The sequence below is a fragment of the Oncorhynchus mykiss genome, chromosome 2 (genome assembly GCF_013265735.2).
Source record: "Oncorhynchus mykiss isolate Arlee chromosome 2, USDA_OmykA_1.1, whole genome shotgun sequence".
Classification (NCBI taxonomy): Eukaryota; Metazoa; Chordata; class Actinopteri; order Salmoniformes; family Salmonidae; genus Oncorhynchus; species Oncorhynchus mykiss.
The window spans coordinates 52,571,972-52,587,924 of NC_048566.1; positions in this window are offsets into that span (position 1 = coordinate 52,571,972).

The window sequence follows — 15,953 nt, forward strand, 5'->3', positions numbered from 1 at the left end:
ATAAGGAGCTGTTAAAAACCATCAAAATGCCACCGTGTGCAGCAAGTGCGAGTATCTTGTTGAACGGACACCACTCAATTTCAATTTGCTCTGGCAGAGGAATGTCAATTTTTGTGTACAGTTACTTCTGGCAAGGAATTACTTAACAGCTTACAATTGGGTGTAATGTAATGCATTATGAATGCATGCAGCCATTAGGACAAAGTTGACGTTATGATAAAAGTTTGCAAGAGGAAAGAACTTGATGGCCTACTGTACAAATGACTAATGCATCTTAAATGCTTTCATGTTTCTACTAGAACAAATTACCAAAGAAAACCCACCTTGTTTTGGATTCAACCTGTAAAAGTAATTTAAGCTCTCAGTTGGTAGTAGTCCAAATGGGTAAAACATAGCCCTCAAGAGAGCAAGGCCTTTTGAAACAAAAAAGAAAAACATCTTTAAAATGGGCCCAAATGCCCGCAGAGGTGATTTTCCAGTTGAGGGGCATGCTGTCATAAGGTATTTTCGTAGATGGTACAGGAGCAGGTAAAGTGTCTATCTCTGTCCTATCGCAACCAGAGTAGCATGCCTTGTGTCATATTCAATATTTCCCTGGGCAACAATGGAAATTGTATCTGCATTGGTAAATCTCTAAGGTATCTTCAATGTACAATACACGTCTCCGTGGATCGTCATACGACATAGCATTACAACCCCTATAAACCTGCATATTAATTAAGGCTGTATGGGAAATGTAATGCAATTACAGTGTCACTGTTTGTAGTGCTAAAGCAGGGTGGTTGTGATGGCTGATGGTTTGAAGTGAAAGACGTGCAATTTGCTGACTAGATGTACTCGTCTCCTTTTGGCAGGTCGTTGATGTATTGGTCTCAAGGTTAAGTTCATTCAAATACATTAGATATTTTGTGTCCAACGTAGCAGTGACATTGTTTGACTTGAAATTACTAATGTATTCAATGAGTCTGTTCTTGACACTGCGATGAATAGCGTGATCATGTGAAAACAGCCATTTGCACTTCCAGAAATGCACAGAACAGGAGCAAGGATAAATGCTTCATCTCAGACAAAACGCTGAATTGTCGTCCTTAACAACTTAAGTCAATGCAATGGTGACTTGTTTCTCCTCCTAAAGTCAAAGCCGACAACATGGCACTCCTCTGTTGTAGGGAAGATATCATCTTTCAATAAACAAAATGTCATTCTGCTCTCCTTGATTCATCAGAGGCCATGTCAATGGATAATCCACCATTATAAGCATCATTTGGGGCCTGATAACTTGTCAGAAGCAATTGCCCCAGTTGGATGTAAGAGGGACCCTAAAGAACAATCTGATAGGCAGACAATCAGAGGCCTAGCAATGTGCAGGTAGTCTGGGAGTGTGCACGACACAGTCAGTGAAAAACAAGGTACCCGAGCTGACAGATCTAATTCCCATTCTCTTCCCTTAGCCATTCTTCAATTAAATTGTCAACCATCACCTCGAATCCACAGACAGAGGAATGGTGAGAGAGAGCGCGAGGGAGATAGAGGAGAGAGGGAGGGAGGGGGTAAAGGAGAGATTTGCGACGGTGGCCCGTGGCCAACTCTCACGTGTTCTCCTGGAGCCATCCACAATAACACCACTAAAAAGAAGACCAAATGTCTCCGGATTATTGGGAGCATGAAGCACTCCCACACTAAATTGATCTGACCTAATAATGGTGGCTAGTACACTTTACAACAAACACCAGACAAAACAAAGGGCACCTGCTCATACCAGCATCCTGCAATCGAAGTGGATGTTAACAGCTTTTAGCGGAGTTCGAAAGCTTTTACTGACAATTTGCAGCTCTTTCAAGCATGATACAATTCCAGGGGTCTCTGTAAATTGTACTTTTAAACCGACAGTGCCACAGGTTGTGAAAATATGTAACAACATCTCAATCCACACTGTTTCTTAATCATAATACAGGTGTCCCATGTTTACTCTATTTTTGTCATCAAAAAAATATTCACTGTTGACTTCAGGAAGCATACGATCCAGCCACCCTTTAACTGTAGAGACTGTACATATGTTTTCAATTCCCAATCTCAGTTGGCCTCACTTGGACCCACAACGTTGAAACCATTCTAAAGAAGATGCAGCAGAACTTTTAATTTTGGAGACGTCTGAGGAAATGTGTCAAGGTCAGAAACTTTTACTGTTGGATCATTGAGAGTGTCCTGACTGGGTCCATTGCGGTGTGGTATGGCAAAGCCTTACAAAGGATTGTGAATCAAAGGGAGCTGCAATCTATTGAAGACATTTACACATTCCCCTGCCCAGTGGTGACCCATCATTCAGGGCAGGTGGAGCAGAGCACATTTGTTGCACTGTGGTCGGCTCAGCATTGGACCATGATTGGCTCAGTGTTCTATCACTCATGGGGACTGTCACGCCTGCTCCTGCTCTCCCTCTCTGGCACTCGAGGGCGCCAGACTACCTATCATTACACACACCTGTCACCATTGTTATGCGCACCTGGGCTTCATTAGACCCACCTGGACTCCATCACTATTTGATTGCCTCCCCTTTATCTGTCTGTTTCCTCTGTTAAATTCCTGTGTTTGCATTGATGTTTTTATTGTGTCCCCGTTCCAGACGCTGTCCTGTTTTGTGTCCGTTGTTCAGTAAATGTTCTCCCTGTACCTGCTTCCTTTCTCCAGCGTCGATCCTCACAAGGACACTGTCACCCGCCTTTAGTAAGTGTAGACATCAAGAATGTGAGCCCTTTGAGTGCTGCCATAGAGTTACATCAGCAGTGCCCATCTAAGAAGCCTCAAGGTCATTGGCCACAGACATTACGTCAAATCACGTTGTATGTACAGTTCTTTGAATGGACTGATCATGGCAACAGCTTACTTTCACATTCTTAGCTAGCAGTCATCATCATGAATGAAGTCTACTGGCAAGTCATTTTTAATAGTTGTCATATGAAGAGAAAATGTAGATAAAACGTATCAGTGCTCATTGGCCATTGGACATAAACATTACACAACAATTTGGAGATCGCAAATACAACAATGAGTGGTTTGTAAGGAATCGGTGACAGTGGTTAACTTCAAGCATTGCAACTGGGAAGTTGGGAATAATATGTTTTGAACGGTCATTCAACTTGGAATTGTAAATCCAACATCTTTCTCTTTGATGACAACATTTTCCCATGAAGGACCGCCGTGCCTCTTTCCTATTCAAGCACATCAAAACATGAGTTCAAAAATGTCTTTATGCCAAAGAAATATGTATAAATCAAATCAAATCAAATCAAATTTTATTTGTCACATACACATGGTTAGCAGATGTTAATGCGAGTGTAGCGAAATGCTTGTGCTTCTAGTTCCGACAATGCAGTAATAACAAGTAATCTAACTAACAATTCCAAAACTACTGTCTTGTACACAGTGTAAGGGGATAAAGAATATGTACATAAGGATATATGAATGAGTGATGGTATAGAGCAGCATAGGCAAGATACAGTAGATGGTATCGGGTACAGTATGTACAAATGAGATGAGTATGTAAACAAAGTGGCATAGTATAGTATAAAGTGGCTAGTGATACATGCATTACATAAGGATACCGTCGATGATATAGAGTACAGTATATACGTATGCGTATGAGATGAATAATGTAGGGTAAGTAACATTTATATAAGGTAGCATTGTTTAAAGTGGCTAGTGATATATTTACATCATTTCCCATCAATTCCCATTATTAAAGTGGCTGGAGTTGAGTCAGTGTCAGTGTGTTGGCAGCAGCCACTCAGTGTTAGTGGTGGCTGTTTAACAGTCTGATGGCCTTGAGATAGAAGCTGTTTTTCAGTCTCTCGGTCCCAGCTTTGATGCACCTGTACTGACCTCGCCTTCTGGATGATAGCGGGGTGAACAGGCAGTGGCTCGGGTGGTTGATGTCCTTGATGATCTTTATGGCCTTCCTGTGACATCGGGTGGTGTAGGTGTCCTGGAGGGCAGGTAGTTTGCCCCCGGTGATGCGTTGTGCAGACCTCACTACCCTCTGGAGAGCCTTACCGTTGAGGGCGGTGCAGTTGCCATACCAGGCGGTGATACAGCCCGCCAGGATGCTCTCGATTGTGCATCTGTAGAAGTTTGTGAGTGCTTTTGGTGACAAGCCGAATTTCTTCAGCCTCCTGAGGTTGAAGAGGCGCTGCTGCGCCTTCTTCACGATGCTGTCTGTGTGAGTGGACCAATTCAGTTTGTCTGTGATGTGTATGCCGAGGAACTTAAAACTTGCTACCCTCTCCACTACTGTTCCATCGATGTGGATAGGGGGGTGTTCCCTCTGCTGTTTCCTGAAGTCCACAATCATCTCCTTAGTTTTGTTGACGTTGAGTGTGAGGTTGTTTTCCTGACACCACACTCCGAGGGCCCTCACCTCCTCCCTGTAGGCCGTCTCATCGTTGTTGGTAATCAAGCCTACCACTGTTGTGTCGTCCGCAAACTTGATGATTGAGTTGGAGGCGTGCGTGGCCACGCAGTCGTGGGTGAACAGGGAGTACAGGAGAGGGCTCAGAACGCAACCTTGTGGGGCCCCAGTGTTGAGGATCAGCGGGGAGGAGATGTTGTTGCCTACCCTCACCACCTGGGGGCGGCCCGTCAGGAAGTCCAGTACCCAGTTGCACAGGGCGGGGTCGAGACCCAGGGTCTCGAGCTTGATGACGAGCTTGGAGGGTACTATGGTGTTGAATGCCGAGCTGTAGTCGATGAACAGCATTCTCACATAGGTATTCCTCTTGTCCAGATGGGTTAGGGCAGTGTGCAGTGTGGTTGAGATTGCATCGTCTGTGGACCTATTTGGGCGGTAAGCAAATTGGAGTGGGTCTAGGGTGTCAGGTAGGGTGGAGGTGATATGGTCCTTGACTAGTCTCTCAAAGCACTTCATGATGACGGATGTGAGTGCTACGGGGCGGTAGTCATTTAGCTCAGTTACCTTAGCTTTCTTGGGAACAGGAACAATGGTGGCCCTCTTGAAGCATGTGGGAACAGCAGACTGGTATAGGGATTGATTGAATATGTCCGTAAACACACCGGCCAGCTGGTCTGCGCATGCTCTGAGGGCGCGGCTGGGGATGCCATCTGGGCCTGCAGCCTTGCGAGGGTTAACACGTTTAAATGTCTTACTCACCTCGGCTGCAGTGAAGGAGAGACCGCATGTTTTCGTTGCAGGCCGTGTCAGTGGCACTGTATTGTCCTCAAAGCGGGCAAAAAAGTTATTTAGTCTGCCTGGGAGCAAGACATCCTGGTCCGTGACTGGGCTGGGTTTCTTCCTGTAGTCCGTGATTGACTGTAGACCCTGCCACATGCCTCTTGTGTCTGAGCCGTTGAATTGAGATTCTACTTTGTCTCTGTACTGGCGCTTAGCTTGTTTGATAGCCTTGCGGAGGGAATAGCTGCACTGTTTGTATTCGGTCATGTTACCAGACACCTTGCCCTGATTAAAAGCAGTGGTTCGCGCTTTCAGTTTCACACGAATGCTGCCATCAATCCACGGTTTCTGGTTAGGGAATGTTTTAATCGTTGCTATGGGAACGACATCTTCAACGCACGTTCTAATGAACTCGCACACCGAATCAGCGTATTCGTCAATGTTGTTATCTGACGCAATACGAAACATCTCCCAGTCCACGTGATGGAAGCAGTCTTGGAGTGTGGAGTCAGCTTGGTCGGACCAGCGTTGGACAGACCTCAGCGTGGGAGCCTCTTGTTTTAGTTTCTGTCTGTAGGCAGGGATCAACAAAATGGAGTCGTGGTCAGCTTTTCCGAAAGGGGGGCGGGGCAGGGCCTTATATGCGTCGCGGAAGTTAGAGTAACAATGGTCCAAGGTCTTTCCTCCCCTGGTTGCGCAATCGATATGCTGATAAAATTTGGGGAGTCTTGTTTTCAGATTAGCCTTGTTAAAATCCCCAGCTACAATGAATGCAGCCTCCGGATAAATTGTTTCCAGTTTGCAGAGAGTTAAATAAAGTTCGTTCAGAGCCATCGATGTGTCTGCTTGGGGGGGGATATATACGGCTGTGATTATAATCGAAGAGAATTCTCTTGGTAGATAATGCGGTCTACATTTGATTGTGAGGAATTCTAAATCAGGTGAACAGAAGGATTTGAGTTCCTGTATGTTTCTTTCATCGCACCATGTCACGTTAGTCATAAGGCATACGCCCCCGCCCCTCTTTTTACCAGAAAGATGTTTTTTCCTGTCTGCGCGATGCGTGGAGAAACCTGTTGGCTGCACCGCTTCGGATTGCGTCTCTCCAGTAAGCCACGTTTCCGTGAAGCAAAGAACGTTACAGTCTCTGATGTCCCTCTGGAATGCTACCCTTGCTCGGATTTCATCAACCTTGTTGTCAAGAGACTGGACATTGGCAAGAAGAATGCTAGGGAGTGGTGCGCGCTGTGCCCGTCTCCGGAGTCTGACCAGAAGACCGCCTCGTTTCCCTCTTTTTCGGAGTCGTTTTTTTGGGTCGCTGCATAGGATCCACTCCGTTGTCCTGTTTGTAAGGCAGAACACAGGATCCGCGTCGCGAAAAACATATTCTTGGTCGTACTGATGGTGAGTTGATGCTGATCTTATATTCAGTAGTTCTTCTCGACTGTATGTAATGAAACCTAAGATGACCTGGGGTACTAATGTAAGAAATAACACGTAAAAAAACAAAAAACTGCATAGTTTCCTAGGAACGCGAAGCGAGGCGGCCATCTCTGTCGGCGCCGGAAGTATGATGATACTGTAGATAAGAAAGTAATACTAAGTATGTTGTGTCGTAAGCTGTTAGTAGCACATGTGCCTCAACCTAATAATTTGCTCTATTTTCACCAACGTGGTATTGTAAACACATCGTTCGTGGCTGGTGTGTGCTTGTTTGCAAGCTTTTGATATAGCTTTGATAGTGCTACTGATAGTAGTACATTGTAAGAATGACCCATCTTCTGAATTCTGTCGCCGTACATTTCAAAAGTGCTGAAACAAATAGTTATATTGACTACGTCTGTCGTCGCTCGCTCACTGATGTCTTAATCGAAATTACGGATTGCCTCTTATCCTCTTGTGGTCCCCTTATGCCATAGTTTGTACATCTCAATTGCCAATAAAAACCAAATTTGTTTAATCAAGTAATCAATGTCAGCTATGTTTTTAAAGGCAGTAAAGAGGCTGAATGAATTGTTTCGCTGCCAGACATGGCTCCGCTGAAAGACAGGTGTAGCAGTGGTAAGGTGTTGGGACTGCTGTTGGGACAGCTTTATGTAGGTCCTTACAGTTTGTGGGCACCATTTGTAACCATTATAGTGTAATTGATGTTTTGTTTAGTGTTGTGTAGTGGCTTTGCTGGCATGCATCCCACAGTAAAATGTTTTGCCAAACCAAGATTTACATGCTAAAATCGCCACTGCCCATGTCGCAGCAAGGCCCTTTGTACAATCAAAAACCCCAGTCACCCCGGATATTAATAACTGTTTTCACCACTGCGGTCCAGCAGACAAGTTTCTGAACCACCAGGCACAAAGTTTCTAGCCATAGGCTTTGCAGATGCTGAATAGCAGACTGAATGGCTAATGGTACATAGGCCTGTTTCACTGTACCAGTTTATGCAAAAAAAGAAACGTCCTCTCACTGTCAACTGCGTTTATTTTCAGCAAACTTAACATTTGTAAATATTTGTATGAAGAACACAAGATTCAATAACTGAGACATAAACTGAACAAGTTCCATAGACATGTGACTAACAGAAATTGAATAATGTGTCGCTGACCAAAGGGGGGTCAAAATCAACAGTCAGTATCTTGTGTGGCCACCAGCTGCATTAAGTACTGCAGTGCATCTCCTCCTCGTGGACTGCAGCAGATTTGTTAGTTCTTGCTGTGAGATGTTACCACACTCTTCCACCAAAGCATCTGCAAGTTCCCGGACATTTCTGGGGAGAATGGCCCTAGCCCTCACCCTCCGATCCAACAGGTCCCCGACATGCTCATTGGGATTGAGATCCGGGCTCTTCGCTGGCCATGGCAGAACACTGACCATGCACAGAACGAGCAGTATGGCTGGTGGAATTGTCATGCTGGTTGGTCATGTCAGGATGAGCCTGCAGGAAGGGTACCACATGAGGGAGGAGGATGTCTTCCCTGTAACGCACAGCTTTGAGATTGCCTGCAATGACAACAAGCTGGGTCTGATGATGCTGTGACACACTGCCCCAGACCATGACGGACCCTCCAACTACAAATCGATCCCGCTCCAGAGTACAGGCCTCTGTGTAATTCCTTCGATGATAAACACGAATCCGACCATCACCCCTGGTGAGAAAAAAACGTGACTTGTCAGTGAAGAGCACTTTTGCCAGTCCTGTCTCGTCCAGCGACGGTGGGTTGTGCCTATAGGCGAGATTATTGCCGGTGATGTCTGGTGAGGACCTGCCTTACAACAGGCCTACAAGCCCTCAGTCCAGCCTCTCTCAGACTATTGCGGACAGTCTGAGCATTGATGGAGGGATTGTGCGTTCCTGGTGTAACTTGGGCAGTTGTTGTTGCTATCATGTACCTGTCCCACAAATGTGGGGTTTGGATGTACCGATCCTGTGCAGGTGTTGTTACATGTGGTCTGCCACTGTGAAGATGATCAGGTGTCCGTCCTGTCTCCCTGTAGCGCTGTCTTAAGCGTCTCAAAGTATGGATATTGCAATTTATTGCCCTGGCCACATCTGCAGTCCTCATGCCTCCTTGCAGCATGCCTAAGGCACGTTCACACAGATGAGCAGGGACCTTGGGCATCTTTCTTTTGGTGTTTTTCAGAGTCAGTAGAAAGGCCTCTTTAGTGTCCTAAGTTTTCACAACTGTGACCTTAATTGCCTACCGTCTGTAAGCTGTTAGTGTCCGTTCCACGGGTGCATGTTCATTAATTGTTTGAACAAGCATTGGAAACAGTGTTTAAACCCTTTTACAATGAAGATCTGTGAAGTTATTTGGATTTTAACTAATTATCTTTCAAAGACAGGGTCCTGAAAAAGGGACGTTCCTTTTTATGCTGAGTTTCTATCACAATTGAATAGATATTGTTATGTGCCTATTTCTTCCTTGCTGTTTTTACTGTGGGAGCACGGCTGAGTAGGATTTCCAACATTATTGCCATATCTAAGAACTACGTGTCGCTAGTAAGAATACAATTTGATTGTTGGCACTGGCTCTGGGAAATACATACCGTATTTTCTAAAACTAGACATTAACAATAATTATACTACATTATTGTTTAGTAACCTCGAGGTGTTATCATTTGCATTCCATTCATTCATAAAAAAGACAATGTTTTGAACACCAACATAAAGCAACGCAGCAAAATAACAACATTTTGCCCCAAGCATGGTATTGGAGTATAGTACATTTTTTATAACAAAATGTAGGCTAGTAGAACAAATGCTTTTCTGCATGCATAGGAACACTAGCTACCCTGGATAGTTCCAAAACAAACAAGGGGGAATGTTCACTGAGTGCTACGATAGCAGCTCTCCACGACAGTGCTGCAATGTGAGGAGGACATGGCCTGAATACCCTCCTCAGTCTGTGGGTGCCTGTCTTGAGGAGATGTGCTCAGTCAGACACAATGAATGGGCTTTCAACCTATATTACAGAATGTGCCATGTTTTCACTGGGACGTATGGGCTTATGGCAATATCAAAGGATATTCGTCTTGATATCATGCCATGTTCTTTAGGTGAGATATGAATAGATTCGGACAGTGGTCAAAACGTGTAATGTAAGGACTACTCATGACAGATCGACTCATGTCATCACATTAATCATGTCAAAATATAAGTCATCCTGTGCTTCATAATAATAAAACATTAATGACCACCAACAGGGGCGGGTCCATCTTCATATCCATCTAACGATATTAATGACCTAATTTGAAGATTAATTACTCCTGTAATTAACTTGACATTTCCGCCAATGCAAAAGGGCTTGTTAAACATAACATAATGCAGCCGGGTGCAGATCTAGAAGTGGAGCATCAGCATTTGTGCAAGCCCACAAGAACAAAACAAATGGCGTGTCACGAGGAATGAACCAGCCTTCATTTAAAAGGGTGCACAAATAATCCAGCTGACTTGGCGGTTAAAACCCCTGCTATCAGAGATCTAACCATTTTTCTTACATACACAAAAACAAGAATGGCTTGGACAGAATTCTATTGCTTCAGGCCATGGCTGGCTGTGGCGCTGGGAAGAAAAAGAGAAAGAAAGAAAGAAACAAGAGTCATGACTTTACATTAGGATTTTTACCCTAAGCAAAATAAATAGCTCTGTCTAGCATGCTGAGAGATACCCACTGCAGAGCACTTTGCCATCTTTTCTCCTGTGGGCAGAATAAACCCCTGCTTGGCTAATCTGTTGGAGCAGAGTGATAACAGTGGCTAAGGTCTTCAATGTAGTAGAGCTGATGCTCTGTTTGCCCTTTGAGTTATTCACCACTATACCAAGTCGACCCCTAGTCCTTATCCCTGATGAACTTGTGGGGATCTGAGAGGGTTAGATGGGTGAAAGCAAGGTGGAACCATTTTACGGGGTAGTGGCTAGGGCAGCGTTTCCCAAACTTGGTCCTCGGGACCCCAAGGGGAGTATGTTTTTGTTTGAAATTATTGAAATGAAACTAATCAAAGCTTGATGTTTTTTTTGTATCAGCTATGTAGTACTAGGGAAGAAAAAGAAAAAAAACGTGCCCCCCGGGGGGTCCCGAGGACCGAGTTTGGGAAACCCTGGGCTAGCGGCTGATTTGGGATTGGGTGTCTGTGGTTACACTTTAATAATGGCAGGGAACTGAATAAAGACTACATCATACCTTCCTAAGCAGGGCTCAAATTGTGGGGGAGATGCCATTTCCCTGCCTAGGTGGCACCACAGGTCACAGAGTGGTGTGTCCAAACAAATAATCTGGGGCGGGTAGTTTTTCCTGATCTGGTAACCTAACCAGGTAAAACTGGACCTTATATGGTATGATGTGATTAATGTGTTGTAGCAATGTTTAATATGGGCTATGATGGGGCTAACATTTTTCTAATCAGGTCACATGGGGATGATAAAAACCCTGTTAAACAATAGTTATTTTCTAATTTTTGGCTTGTGACACATTGTTGCTCTGTCCCTGGAACAGAAATGGTTGATTATGAGACCAATGGTCAACTCCCATGATGTGTCTTGCCCCACATTTGAAACCCTGATAATGTACTGGTACACGTATTTATTCCAGGAATGAAGGCCTCATCTGAAGATGTCAAGCCATATTATTGGCTATAAGCAATATCATAGGGAGGTGACCAAGAACCTGATGGTCACTCTGACAGAGCTCTAGAGTTCCTCTGTGGTGATGGGAGAACCTTCCAGAAGGACAATCATCTCTGTAGTACTCCACCACTCAAGCCTTTATGGTAGAGTGGCCAGACTGAAGCAACTCCTCAGTAAATAGCACATGACAGACCGCTTGGAGTTTGCCAAAAGGCACCTAAAGACTCTCAGACCATGAGAAACGACATTCTCTGGTCTGATGAAACCAAAATTGAACTCTTTGGCCTGAATGCCAAGCATCACATCTGGAGGAAACCTCCTTATAGAGTTAGGAGGAAGGACCAGACCAGACAAGTACAGAGAGATCCTTGATGAAAACCTTCTCCAGAGCAAACATTTCTAAAAAACCTTTTTTTGCTTTGTTATTATGGGCAATTGTGTGTAGATTGATGTGTAGATTGATGATTAATCAATTTTAGAATAAGGCTGTAACTTAACAAAATGTGGAAAAATCAAGGGGTCTGAATACTTTCCGAAGGCAATTTGAGAGTTAACTCAGAGCTTAGACATACTCATAGACAGTATTGGGTACTCATCACTACTACATGAGAGAAGATTCAACACTTTGTTAAAAATGTTCAGTCAATGAATGGTGGGTATGAAGACCAAAACATTACATCTTTTGAGAGGATACCTCATCCACTGTTTCACCAACCAAAGGTAATACAGTTACTATTTCACACCAGACACCAGAACTATCATAGAGAAGTGGTAAGTGTGTTGATGTAATCTGGTATTATGTTAGGAATGATGATTCAATAATGTCTTGGATGTAAATTTGGCCAGGGCATCAGGGTTTCAATGATGGGTCAAAACACAGCATGAAAACCAAAAGTGAGGAAATAACTATTGTGCAACTGTGCAACTATTGAAAACAAGATTACATGATGATACATAAGGGTTAATCTTGTAAGCGTTTGGAAGTGCATTTATAAATGGTTAATAACAGGAGGTAAATATTGGCTCACTATTTGGCAAACACTGACCAGTTACTGAACTATTTTGACCGAAGCGATGTCACCGTTTATTAATGGTTTACAATGCATTTGTAAATTATTCAATAACTTTTAATACCGTAATTATAACCCCTTTATAAACCCATTACAACTGGAACCTTATTGTAAAGTGGGGTGGCAGGGTAGCCTAGTGGTTACAGCATTGGACTAGTAACCGGAAGGTTGCAAGTTCAAACCCCCGGGCTGACAATCTGTCATTCTGCCCCTGAACAGGCAGTTAACCCACTGTTCCTAGGCTGTCATTGAAAATAAGAATTTGTTCTTAACTGACTTGCCTAGTTAAATAAAAGGTCAAATATTGTTTTATTTTATTAAAAAATCCACAACAGTAATGCTTCGTTTACCATGGGCCTTGCCCGTGCAACCTGCAATTTCCGTGAATCTGATTGGTCAAGAGACGCAAAGAGCCTGCAGCAGAACTCTGATGTGAAGGACAGAGAAATTGTTATTGAGATGACTAACCATGAGGAAAATCGGTTTCAAACGCATTGTATCAATATATTTAATTAAACTAAATCAAGTCCTGTGGCAAATGTTGCCTCACCACATGTTTGCCGGCGGCCCTGCCAGTGAGAAAAGCAATCCCTCTTGATAACAAAAAATAATGCACAGCCGAGAATCAAAAGAGCTGTGGGCCATATGAAATTAAACGTTTGCTTAAAATGTTTATAAAATGTAGGAATATATTATGAAATAATATATTCATTTTACAGAACAAAAATATAAACGTGACATGCGACAATTTCAACAATTTTACTGAGTTACAGTTCATATAAGGAAAACAATCAATCATTAGGCCCTAATCTATCGATTTCACATGACTGGGCAGAGGGGCAGCCATGGGTGGGCCTGGGAGGGCATAGGTCCACACACTTGGGAGCCATGCCCACCCACTGAGGGAGCCAGGCCCAAACAATCAATATTGGCTGGAGGTGGGTTATGGTAGAGAAATTAACATTGAACTTTCTGGCAACAGTTCTGGAGGACATTCCTGTAGTCAGCATGCCAATTGTACTTTCCCTCAAAACTTGAGAATCTATTGTGTTGCGTGACAAAACTGCACATTTTAGAGTGGCCTTTTATTGTCCCCAGCACAAGGTGCACCTGTGTAAAGATCATGCTGTCTAATAAGCTTATTGATATGCCACACCTGTCTTAATCAATCCCAAAGAAGTTTTAACTAACTCAATGTAATTAATGTATCAACTGAACCACAGAGGAGATGGACGCAGATAGACAAAGTGACAGAAAAATGAGGATAAAACCTTCTGACAAGCTGTTTATGAGTTGTCAGTTTGTGTTTGGATCAAGAGTTGCTTAGGAAAGGGAAGCGCCCAACAATTTGAACTGAAAACTGTCATGCTGGCCTGCTCACCGATCAAGGCTTGCTTCATCTTAGCCCTTGTCTTAGTAACACTTTCTGACTCCAAACAACTTTAAGAAATGTCTGTGATGTCAAGTACAGATACAGCTCAAGTCAGAAGTTTCCATACACCTTAGCCAAATACATTTAAACTCAGTTTTTCACAATTCCCGACGTTAATCCCAGTAAAGACACTGACCTAGGTCAGTTAGGATCACCACTTTATTTTAAGAATGTGAAATGTCAGAATAATGGTAGAGATATTTTCTTCTTCTTTAATTTCTTTCATCACATTCCCAGTGGTTCAGAAGTTTACATACACTCAATTAGTATTTGGTAGCATTGCCTTTAAATTGTTTAACTTGGGTCAAAAGTTTCGGGTAGTCTTCCACAAGCTTCCCACAATAAGTTGGGTGAATTTTGGCCCAGTCCTCCTGACAGAGCCGGTGTAACTGAGTCAGGTTTATAGGCAGCAGGGAGCTAGTGGTTAGAGCGTTGGACTATTAACCGCAAGGTTGCAAGTTCAAACCCCCGAGCTGACAAGATACAAATTTGTCGTTCTGCCCCTGAACAGGCAGTTAACCCACTGGTCCTTGGCTGTCATTGAAAATAAGAATTTGTTCTTAACTTAGTTGCCTAGTTAAATAAAAATAGGCCTCCTTGTTCACGCAAGCTTTTTCAGTTCTACCCACAAATGTTCTATGGGATTGAGGTCAGGGTTTTGTAATGGCCACTCCATTACCTTGACTTTGTTGTCCTTAAGCCATTTTGCCACAACTTTGGAAGTATGCTTGGGGTCATTGTCCATTTCAAAGACACATTTGCAACCATGCTTTAACATCATGACTGATGTCTTGGGATGTGGATTCAATATATCCACATCATTTCCCTTCCTCATAATTTCCCACAACATGATGCTGCCACCCCAGTGCTTCACGGTTGGGGTGGTGTTTTCGGTTTTCAAGCCTTTTCCTCCAAACATAACAATGGTCATTATGGCCGAACAGTTCTATTTTTGTTTCATCAGACCAGAGGATATTTCTACAAAAAGTACATTCTTTGTCCCCATGTGCAGTTGCAAACCGTAGTCTGGCTTTTTTATGGCGGTTTTGGAGCAGTGGCTGCTGAGCAGCCTTTCAGGTTATGTCAATATAGGACTCGTTTTACTGTGGATATAGATATTTTTGTACCTGTTTCCTCCAGTATCTTCCCAAGGTCCTTTCCTGTTGTTCTGGGATTGATTTGCACTTTTCGCACCAAAGTACGTTCATCTCTAGGAGACAGAACGCTTCTCCTTCCTGAGCGGTGTGAAGGCTGCGTGGTCCCATGGTGTTCATACTTGCATACTATTGTTTCTACAGATGAATGTGGTACCTTCAGGCATTAGGAAATTGCTCCCAAGAATGAACCAGACTTGTGGAGGTCTACAATTTTTTTTTCTGTAGTCTTTGCTGATTTATTTTGATTCTCCCTTGATGTTAAGCAAAGAGGCACTGAGATTGAAGGTAGGCCTTGAAATATATCCACAGGTACACCTCCAATTGACTCAAATGATGTCAATTAGCCTATCAGAAGCTTCTAAAGCAATGACATAATTTTATTGAATTTTCCAAGCTGTTTAATTAAAGACATAGTCAACATAGTGTGTGTAAACTTCTGACCAACTGGAAATGTGATACAGAACATTTTAAGTTAAATAATCTGTCTGTAAACAATTGTTGGAAAAATTACTTAGTCGGTTAGTCCTAACCGACTAACCAAAACTATAGTTTGAAAAACAGGTTTTAATCACTCCAACCTAAGTGTATGTGTAACGGTTTTCCTCCTCTTCTGACGAGGAGTATGAAGGATCGGACCAATGCGCAGAGTGGTAAGGGTTCATGTTATATTTATTAAGCTGAACATTAAAATAACAAAGGAGAAAACACGACCAAAACGAAACAGTCCTATTAGGTGACAAAACACAAAACAGGAAACAACTACCCACAACCAATAGTGGGAAAACAGGCTGCCTAAGTATGGTTCTCAATCAGAGACAACTATAAAATAGAGACATAAACCCCCCCAAAAAGGTGCGGACTCCGGCCGCAAAACCTAAACCCATAGAGGAGGGTCTGGGTGGGCATCTGTCCGCGGTGGTGGCTCTGGCGCGGGACGTGGACCCCGCTCCACCTTAGTCTTGTTCCACATAGGTGGCGCCTTAGGAGC